Source organism: Phasianus colchicus, chromosome 3 (genome assembly GCF_987193195.1).
Source record: "Phasianus colchicus chromosome 3, bPhaCol1.hap1.1, whole genome shotgun sequence".
Classification (NCBI taxonomy): Eukaryota; Metazoa; Chordata; class Aves; order Galliformes; family Phasianidae; genus Phasianus; species Phasianus colchicus.
This window is the reverse complement of record NC_143438.1, coordinates 72,521,110-72,531,901: the sequence shown is the minus strand read 5'-3', so window position 1 is coordinate 72,531,901 and position 10,792 is coordinate 72,521,110.

Below are 10,792 nucleotides of genomic sequence, written 5' to 3'. Positions count from 1 at the left end.
AATGGAGAAATGGCAATCAGCCTGAAGGGGCAACGCTATCAGAGATTCCATTTTTCTGTGAAATTTACCTACAAACCGGAGCTGAAAATCTGGATAAGGTGGAGGCAGAGAGGAATCCACAGCTGGGAGGAGAAAGGGAGAAGGAGACGATGAGTTTTATTTTAAACATATGTATTAATCATGGCACAGAAGAGAAATAAGGGTGGGAAAATGCAGCTGGGAGGGGGAGGACAGACAGAGGCACTGATGATTATTGTAAATATAATTATTAAATCATTGCTCCAAGCAGGGAACCAGGGTGGGAATATGCAGCTGGAAGGTGGAGGGCAAGGGGAAAGCAGCAATTTTATATTCAGTGTTAGTACTGAGCATGGCTTGGGAGGGGATCAGGGGTACAGCCTTGCAGCTGGAGGTGGGAGTGCCACAGGAGAACACTGGTTCCTAGACCTGTCACATTAAAATATGCACATCTTGCCTCCGAGAAACTGTGGTGCAAAAGCTTTGCAAGGCTTGCAGAACGGGAGAGCTTTTATTTTAAAGGAGCGAGGGAGAAATCATGTTCACCTGCTGGGTTTTTGCTAAGCTCTTGCAGCTCTATTACAAAATTACTCCATAAACTTTTACAATTGGCCTCACGCCAGCTAAATGTCATTATTAATACTGCTAAAGAAAGTGCCAACAGAACTGAAATACTCATGGGGAGACGCTGCAAAAGACATACAAAACTCCAGACTTCTGAACAGTCAGAAGAAGTAAAGGGAGAAGGGGGAGGAAGAAAATTGTCATATGGACCCTGTATGAATTAATGGGGTTTATAAAAGAACAAAGTTCAGTCATCAAGACTGGCCACTGCCAGCATGTTTTCATGTTGGCCAAAGTAATTGCATCCACTCTGGTTCACAGAAATAGGATGCAGGATATGTTTAAGGCAGAGAAAGGTACTATTGTGTGTTTTAGATATTCTACAATGGTTAAGTATGACAGTGCAACAAGCAAACTATGAAGAGAACAAGATCCTCTCCAGTGCTGAATGCTTTCACCCTCCAAAGCTGTCACTGGGAGCAGAAGGTACTTAGAAATCCATAGGGTCTGGCTCTCAGCTGTGTCATCGCCTCTCCCTGTCTTTCAGTCTCTGGCACAATCTGATGGAAAAGCAATTATGAAGAACCTCTTTGATTTGGGCTTCCAACACCTGTGGCAATGCTGCTGAAAATTTCAGAGCTGAAAAGAAAAAATTAAGAAACCTTTTAGTAAAAAATATATACAAATCATCACAACACACCAGGAGTGTCATCCAGCTCTTAATTTTGGACTTATAAGGGACAACACAAAGTAATAAACTCCACAGTCACATGTCACTTGGACGTTGATTACCTGTGTCAGAGAAGGCCTCAAGTTGGAGATTTAGAACTGGGTTGGGAGAAATAATCACCAAATTTGGAATAATCTGACCTGAGGTTGGTCTGAGACTTGGTGCAGTTCATAGGTAATGGAAAAATCAGGTCTATAAAAGCTTGTACAGGCTCCTCAACCTGTTTTAAATTCTTCCCTGGATAATTCTGAGGGAAGCTGAAACGTCAGTCAAAGAAGTCACATTAAAGCATACATTTTTAGATCTTTTTAGTACTGAAAATTTGTCACAATCTCATCTTCAGGTTGTAGGGATATTCTCTGGCTTAACCACTTTCCTGAGTAGGATTGCTTTATTGAATCAGGGCCACAGAAAACATCTGTCTCTGCAGCATAAGGGATGCTCTTCACGAAGCTCATCATCAGAAACTCCTTCATGAATAAAGTATTAAAGCAATATTTCCTCCTTTTTTTTCTTTCTGCTATCAATTTAAGAGAAAGCACCATCAATAGAAAGGGACCTACGTCATTGACTTGTGACTAATCACAGTGGCAGTCTTTTGTGCCCTTTGCACAGCAAAGCACTGATAATAATAGAGTTGGTCATTAGAAAGGAAAACATCATTTTGCCATTTTCCTACCAATTAAAGATTGTTTCCTGTACTTTCTACTGTCTTGTCTAGATCAAATTTTAAAGTCTCTTAGTTTAGATGCTCCTTTTCTTAGCACTATTTACATTCAGCCTTTCTCCTTCCTATTCAGTGGCTTGAAGAGATGCTCTCATAAAGTACGCCATTCCACTATTTTATATCTGAAACTAAATATTAGAAAAACTTATAAATATATTTATATCTTTAAATATCTAAACATATATCCATGTATTATATAAACTTATAAATAAATTAATATACATAGATGATTTTATGAAAAAAGTGAACTGCTTATATCATTGGTCCCTGGATATTGACAATTAGAAGTCTACATCTTTAGCTCAGTAACGGTTTACACTTGCCTCTCCCCAAAGATTTCAATGAAGTGAATACATTCATATGAAGAAACTTGATTCCAGAAGTTAACAAATTAATAGACATCACTGCGCTTGCTTTTGATATATTTTGTTCATATATTCAGAAATTGATTGAGAATTGTAGAATTGTCTGAGTTGAAAGGGACCCTTAAAGGTCATCTAATCCAACTCCCCTGCAACGAGCAGGGATACCTACTCAGGGATACCTACCAGGGATATCAGGTTGTCTTTGGTAAATCCATAAAGAAGTCTTCATGATCTTCAGCTGAGAAGTTCTCAAGTCTTCCAAGTTGTATGATTTCATTGTGCACTCAGTCTCAGTTACATTTCAGTGATTTGTCTGTGCATCTTTGAGATGCGCTTAAGGTAAGAATAAGGAAAGATGTCCAGTGCCCATAAAACATGAGTAACAGGACTGACTAACTCAGACTTATTTGTCTCTTACCATGGTGGAAGATTAGAATATAAACTTCCACTGAGCTCAGGCATTGTATCTAACCTAAGGCATGTGGCTTTTTGTTCATCTGTTTGTTTTACTTTTTTTTTTTTTTTTTTTTTTTTGAGGGAATTTAGGCACATCAGATAAATATTTCTCTGGTCTTGATAAGACAATAGATAAGATTCTTCTCTGGCTCACAGTAAGCATATAATGGTATAACAGTAATGACATCGGTGAAATCTCTCTTGATTTGCCAGGTGTGAGCAGAAGAAGAATCAGATCATTTTTTATTTCTTTTTTGCAGTTCTCCTATCCAGCCAGACAGGTGTGCTGGCTACATTATGTTACCATATGTTAGGAGAAATGGTTTTTAAAGCAGTTAATACTATACTTGGGAAAACCCTATGTAGCATATGCCATTTAATATATACACATATTATCCATACAATTATACAATTGGGTAAAATACACAAAATCAAGTTGTATTTAGATGAATTTTGGTCATAAGCCAATGCAAATATTATTCTCCCAAGATTCCAGGAAGAGATTAAGTGTAGAGCTGTGACTTGTGCAATGTTCGCCAACTGCTGACTAATTGCACACCCATCATTATTGCATCCATATATACAATGAGGGTGAAAATTCAGAGAAGAACCACAACGCACAGCATACTTCAAATAGCAATGGTCATTTTGAAGCAAATTATCATATATTTTTCCAGTATTCATTTCACTCAGTTGTTTTAGGGTCTTGGGGGACTTAGAGCATCATACCATGGAGAACAAAGTACCAAACCTGTATAGTATAAATGAGAAAGCAGAGACAAATGTATGTGTACAGGCTGTGCAACATGTTCAAAATTCTGTCTTGACTAAATATAAAAGTGGGAGAAAACTACACTGTACTGCTTTTTATGCATTCTGTCTCTCAGCAAACATTTTATAAGACAAGACTCTGGGAATGGTGTACGTTATCACTGGGGAAAATGATTACAGCAACCACAGTGTGTATAAAGACAGAGAGACATGTTGGAAAAACATTTCCTATAATTGTAATGTGACAAAACGTGCAGTTAAATTTTATACACATGGTGAAAATTACACCACAATTAATGGCATTCCTTAAACATAATTCATTCTTAATGTAGTTTAGAAAAAGTGAGCCATCACTGACAGTATTGTGTTATCATATCATTAGGCAACAATTCTCAACAAATGTCATAAGCTAGGCAGTGCTGGTGCTTGGCAGAAGGTTACCTATGTTTGTGATGCTCCAAAGGGTAGTATTCAAGATATCTTTCATACCTTTCCCCCATCCCACTTAAATTTGGAGGTAAAACATTCTACAATTTAATTGAATCCTTTTTTGCTGAAAAGTCGGCATTTAGGGAAATGGAGTTTGATTTCCCCTCTTCACCGCATTTAGCATCCTGTGGCAGGCAGGCAGAGTGCTGTATCTTTCTTTAATTCTAACAAGTGGGTTACTTTGATAGCAGTTTGTGCTTTCAATGAAATCTCTACAAGCAGGGCATTTTCCATTGCTGCATGAAAGACAAGCTGTGTTATTTTCCGGTTCCTTCAAATCTGGAAGACAGCCAGGGGCAGTCAGACACATGTTGTCATCTAGGTGAGTCCTAACATGTATCTCAGCACTGCATTGATGGGTGCCATTCTGAAGGACTTGAACTTAAGAGAATATGAGTGCCCCAGTCACTGTAATAATCTCCTCCACCAGTTAAAGACCTACTGATATGCACAGGCATTTAACGCCTCTTCCATGTCCCAGCCACACACAACATGGCTAATTACTCCCAGGAAACTTAAACTCCCACTTCAATTTCAACAGGACTGCACTTAATTTCTGTTCAAATCTCTTCTACAGAAACAGTGTTTGCTGCAAAGGATAGCAAAGCACAGGGCTCCAAGCAACTTTCTGGGCCATTAAGTCAATTCTCCTGTTACTGCAAACAAACACAATGTACAATTTTTTTCATACACTCAAGCTACAACATAAAAGTAGTTGTTGGGTTTAGCCTCTGTTACTCAACTGGAGAATATTCCAAAGTGCACTTGCTCTGACAGTGAGGAACTGTCTTCTCATTTCCAGTTTAAACTTGTTTCTTCTCTGTTTATACCCACTATACGTGGGTATATGTGAAAAGTTTAAATGGCTCTTTTTTTCCTGCTGCTTTCCCTTCTTTTCCTCCTCTTTTCATTTTGCCAGAGTAAGCAAGTCAGTCTTTTCTATTATCCTCTTATCAGGACAAAGACACTTCTTTTGAACCTGATTGATTCCTCACCTTCATCTGTTAGACTTCCAAGTCACCTTTCATAACCGTGATTGGGCAGACTAACACACAGTGCTAGAGGTCTAGCCACAAACCTGTATGAAGATATCATCATTTCTTTGACTTCGCTGGCAGAAATTTCAGTGGAAAATTCTGGGGCTGCATTTGGCTTTTCATGGTTATCACACTGATGGCTCTCAGTTCTTTGATCAATAAGTAAAAGAGGCTCTTTCACAACTTTTTTTTACTAATGGATGAACTCAGATATTCTAGCATAACGTTTCATTAATTCAATTATTGTTTATCTCATTCCTATTTGGGTCTTTAGACTGCCATTTCCAAAACATATGGATTGGCAATGCTTCTAAATTCTATATATCAGTAAGTTCTATGTTTGCATGAAGTCACAAAGAAGGTATTAAACAAAACCAGTGTTGGTAATCATTCAGGTTTGATCCATTCCCTTTTCACTGGCCCTGCTGCTGACCACCATTGCTCCTGATACCTAATTTACAATTCTTCTCCTGATTTGCCTTGTTATAACTAGCAGAGGCTGCTCATTCATTTCCAGAGTATGTTTTCCTGAAATCTCAGTAGATTATATTTACCACATTATTTTTGTCCAGAAAATCAGTTATTAAATAGAAATAGTATAGCATGATCTACTTTTGCTAAAACTATTATTTGTATTCTACTGTTTTTCATGTGCCTCTTTCAAAGCCTGCTGTAGACCTTTCTGTTCTGTTAGGTCAGATTTACATGTACATGACTGTCTGGATGCCTTTTCCCACACCTGAATACAGACATTCTCTCTGCTGCTCTCCTGGCCTGATGTGCCAACATTCACTCAAACCAGATGATGACTGCATTTGCTACCAACCTTGCAGGGCTCAACAGCACATCTTTCAGTCTCTTGTGATAGAGACAGGCAACATCAATTTCACTCAACCCGAAATTCCAAGTTGAATTTCTCAGTTCTTTTCCTCATTCCCACTGATCCTTTTGTCCTCGTGATCAGCGTTGTCATCCTTGCTGAACACTGGTACTTGAAACACTTTGTCTCTATGTTCACAGTATCCTTAGTCACTGTCCCAAGTTCCATTTTTGCTTACCTAAAGTGGACTAACTCTGAGGTTTCCCTTTATATTCCTTGTTAAGCCCAGTTCAGGTTGACATCATTCTCCCCTTAGTCACACCTTCCTGACTGTCCTATCAAAGCTTTCCTTCGAGCAGTCATTTTTCAGCTCCTATAGGTTCCCTACTTATTCACCATAATCTTTCTGAGATAGCGATTTCTCCAGTCAGGTCTGAAGCACCTGCCTTTATGACTGTCACCACTGCTTGTAATACTTTTCTCAGCATCTTTGACCTGAAGCAATTCCATACCTTCTCCACTTTTAAGACCCTGCACTCCTCAGCCCCAGCTGTCCTTCCTAGCAACTTCTCCCAGTTTATCAAAGTTTTCCCCACTGAAATCCAAAATCTTAACTAGAGAACTCTTTGACTCAAGACCATTTATGTTGAACAGCCCCCGTGTTCCATCCAAAAGATGACTGAACTTTGTTAGTGGATAAAGTCCTTGCTGTGTGTAGTATGCAGAGCCAAATCCTGACACCTTTCTTCTGTCCTCTTTATTCTGGCATAAGTTTGCTAAAATCAATGGGAGTTTTATTTATATAAGAACTAAAAGAGTGAGCATATACTTTGTAGCCCCCTTTGAAATCCCTTAATATGAAAGGCACTACGCAAATACATTATTATTTTTACTTGCTTTTTATAAAGCACAAAATGTTATTGGCCATTGAAAGTTTATGGAAACTTGATGCAATTGCAGTTGGCATTGACCTTTTCCCCAGCACAGAAGTCCCTAGGACAACACAGATGTCATGTGCAATGAAATTAATGTTGTGGGCACAGCTGTTTAGTAAAATAAAGTGAGATAAAAAGAAACAATTACCTAATCTGATATGGGATCTTTTCAAATTTTTTTTCTCTTCTTTATGCTACAGTTTGCAACTTATTGACCCATCCAGTTCCAGACAGTTTTTTTTCCCTTTTGTAAAATCAGTTTTCACTTACATGGACTGCTGGGAAGCATTATTCCAAATGATGAAGTGTAGGAAGTAGAGCTGACAAGAACATTTTACATAGCTAACATGTACACCCAGACTTCTTTTCTGCAATTTACTTATAGACTTAACTTCAGTGTTCTCAGGTTAATATGCACAATTTGGAAAATTGAAATAACCTTCTATAATGTTCAAACACAATCCCATAAACTGAATCAGTTGTTAAAGTAAGCTTTACCTCAAGACCCCACAATGAGGTATCTATTACCAGGAGCTCTAAGCAAATGTTCTTTTAATTAGCTACATTTATCTTTAATCCCTGTTTTGACAGAAACTCTAACATAAACATACATTACAAATACAGAAAATCCAACTCAAAGTATGGTTAATTTTTATGTTTGACAGAGCCATTTGGAAAAAATAACTGTGACCTTTTTGGAGCCTGGAAAAAAAATATCTTAATGTGATGTCATTATAACACAGTTTCAGAAATCAAGAAGAAACAGTGGCATCTGTAGCTAAAGTACAATAACAATTCTTAAACTACTCCTTAAAAGAGGCAATAAAACTCTAAAAAGACCTTTGGGCCTTATGCTGAGGCAGCTGCAAAATCATGTTAAATAATTTCTGTAAGGACAACAGTAATTACAAAACCGATTAACGTTTACCTACATTTCATTCCTAGAGTGTCTGCAAAGAGGACCATGAAACCAGATGGTTACAGAGAACACGTGATGGATATATTCCATCAAGCATGTCCGTTACCTTGGAAACAACAGGAATAACATTATCTTTACTGTCTATTTCTTCACAAAACTGTTCACTTAAGTGCTGCTGCCAATCTAAGCAAAATCCATATGAATACTTGAGTATCAGCTCAAAAAAACAGTTTGCCTCTCCCTGCCCTGCAATACGTGTGCTGGATATTGCTGAGTGTTACAAGAATGGTAGCAAAGCATATCTTTTCCTTGGTATATGTCATATTCAGCTGATTTTCTACAACCTTTTTCCATTTCTCTATTCTTTTTTTCTTTTTTCTTTCTTTTTTTTTTTTTTTTCTTTTTTGGAAAGAGAGACAATTAGATTTGGGTTAAATTTCTGAGCTATCTTATTCAGAGAGTTCAGTTGTTATTTGAACAAAAATGAAACCAGATGATAAATATTTCTTCCTTTCTCTCTTTCTGTATTGATAAAAAGAACCAGAGGCAAAGCAGAAGAGAGAGACTTTGAAAAAGACATGAGACAGTGAAGAAGGCTTTCACAGGCAGTCTTAACCTTGCAAGTAAGCATGTGGATGAGAAAACAGTAAATCTGAATTTGAATGAGGGAGTGTATAAGAAAAGAGATGATAGACAGCACTGTCACCATACTAACTTCAGATATTCTACCTTCATCCTCCCTGCTGTGGATATTTCATCTCCAAGAAACGCTCCATCCTCTCTTACCATTTCTCCCTCTTCCTCTTCCATAGAAGTAATCAGGAAGCATAGGCAGTGTTATATGTAAAAAGCCATGCCATGCTCCAGCAGCCACAGAACAGCACGCTTTCTGGCTTTCACTCATCTTAGAAATGTGTGGAACACATAGATTATCTGAAATGATTATATGAATCCAGTGACAGCAGCAAAGAGAGAGATTTCAAAAGGATCTCGACATCTGAACATAGACTCATAGACTGATTTAGGTCGCAAGGGATCTTTAAGATCATCTAGTTCGAACCTGCTGCTATGAGCAGGGACACCTCCCTCTGGACCAGGTTTCTCAAAGTGCCATTCAGCCTCGCCTTGAATGCCTCCAGGGAGGGGACGTCCAAATCTGTTTGGTAAAATGACACGTGATGTGAAGCCTCAACTTGCCCCTAGAAAAGTATATGGCAAAAATCCTATCAGTACCTCTGTGCAGTGCTTGATCTGACACCCTCCCCCTCACAGAGTAGACTGATCAGGCCCATCCCACGGCACGTATACACAGGTTAAGGTGTTTCAGCCACAAGATTGTCTCACCATATGTTCCCACACCAACAAGCTCAACAATGCGTTATGCCATACAGTCACTAGATCAAGAGTCTTGGCCAAAACTTGTGAAAACATTCCTAAGATGACATGAATCAGAATCCCATCTTTGCTCCATCCAATATTCACATCTATGGAAAAAAAAAAAAAAACCTTCTAACAAAAAATGGAGGAGTTGAACATGTCATGCGGAGTCAGATCTGCAGCTTAAGAATTTCACACCTCACAAGGCTGGTGTGGAATATGCATCACAGTGATTTGTGAAGGGAAAACAAGAGAGGGCTGAGGCACAGAGACACAGCAATACAGGCTGGGTGTAAAGAACCAGGGCTGTGGTAATGTGTGTTAGAGTTTGCCTTGCCATAAGAATATATCCACATCTCTTATACCTTGTTGGCACTGGTGTATCAGAAATGTGCTTTATATGGGTGGCAGCTGGGACAGCCCCCTGAAGTTCATCTGCTCTCACAGGAGCATGAAGTCTGTGACAGGGGCACGAGAGCCACAGAAGGCTGAAATTTCCATTGCTGGAAAGTTGCAGATATTCACATCTGAGGGATATCACATTACCTTGGTTCTTTCCACTTTCACGTTCAAAGCTCTGCATACCTGTGCCCTGACCCCTACTTAAGTCCAGAGTCTTATCGTATTCCCTCTCCATCCTCCACTGAGGTCAGTGTTTTTAAACTCATTCCCTTGCCCTCTGCATGTCACAGAAAGCATTTTATTGTTATGGGTCAATATTTGGGCACTCTGATCTCACAAAGAGTGAGTTTTTCCCAATGAAAGTTGACTGGTGCTATCAAAACAAAGAGCGGTATATTTTACGAAGTGCACTTCTTGTTCCTGCCCTTAGTGCACAAATTAAAATGAAGCACTTTTTCCCAGCGATGGTGACTAAATACTCTGGAGATTCCCACAGTGCACACCTTTGTTTGGCTGCTCTGAAGGAAGTTGTTAAGATGCTGATTTGTCTCAGCATTTGAGCTTGGCTTACAGGAGAGTTACACCCATGTGTTTTTTCCAGGATGGAATCTTCTTTGTTTCCACTCATTCTTCTTCACCCAGGAGAGATGGGGGCAAGTACCATGGGTTGCAAGGGATGCATCTCCAATGAGTACCTCTGCAAAAGAGGTATTTGTATTACCGCTTCACATAACCAGGAGTGAGGAATGTGACACAATCCCTCATATTCCTTTTTAAAAAATACGCACATAGGTCCCTATGCTCCTGTCACCTTACTTCTATTTCCACATTGCTGAATGAGCAAAGTTTTTCACCTGCTCTCTCATATCTAAAAATTGTCTTCATATGTCTGGGTGAGAATGGCTCCAGAACAGCCTTTATTATTGCACATATACTTCCTCAACAACTGACTTTGTTTTCTGAAACATCTGCAACCTGGGGCCCAGTTGCCCTGCACAGGACAGAAACAACTACCAGCAACTCAGCTTAGCTACAGCTTGGCTTTAACTTCAACAATTTTGACTTGCCCATCACTCTTTTATTTCTCCTCTGATAGTGGGGAGAATCTCCATCTTTGGCTATAACTGGCATCGCTCCAAGCCTTGAAGATGTTACAATAGTTTCTTTAACTCTTCCCCTCTT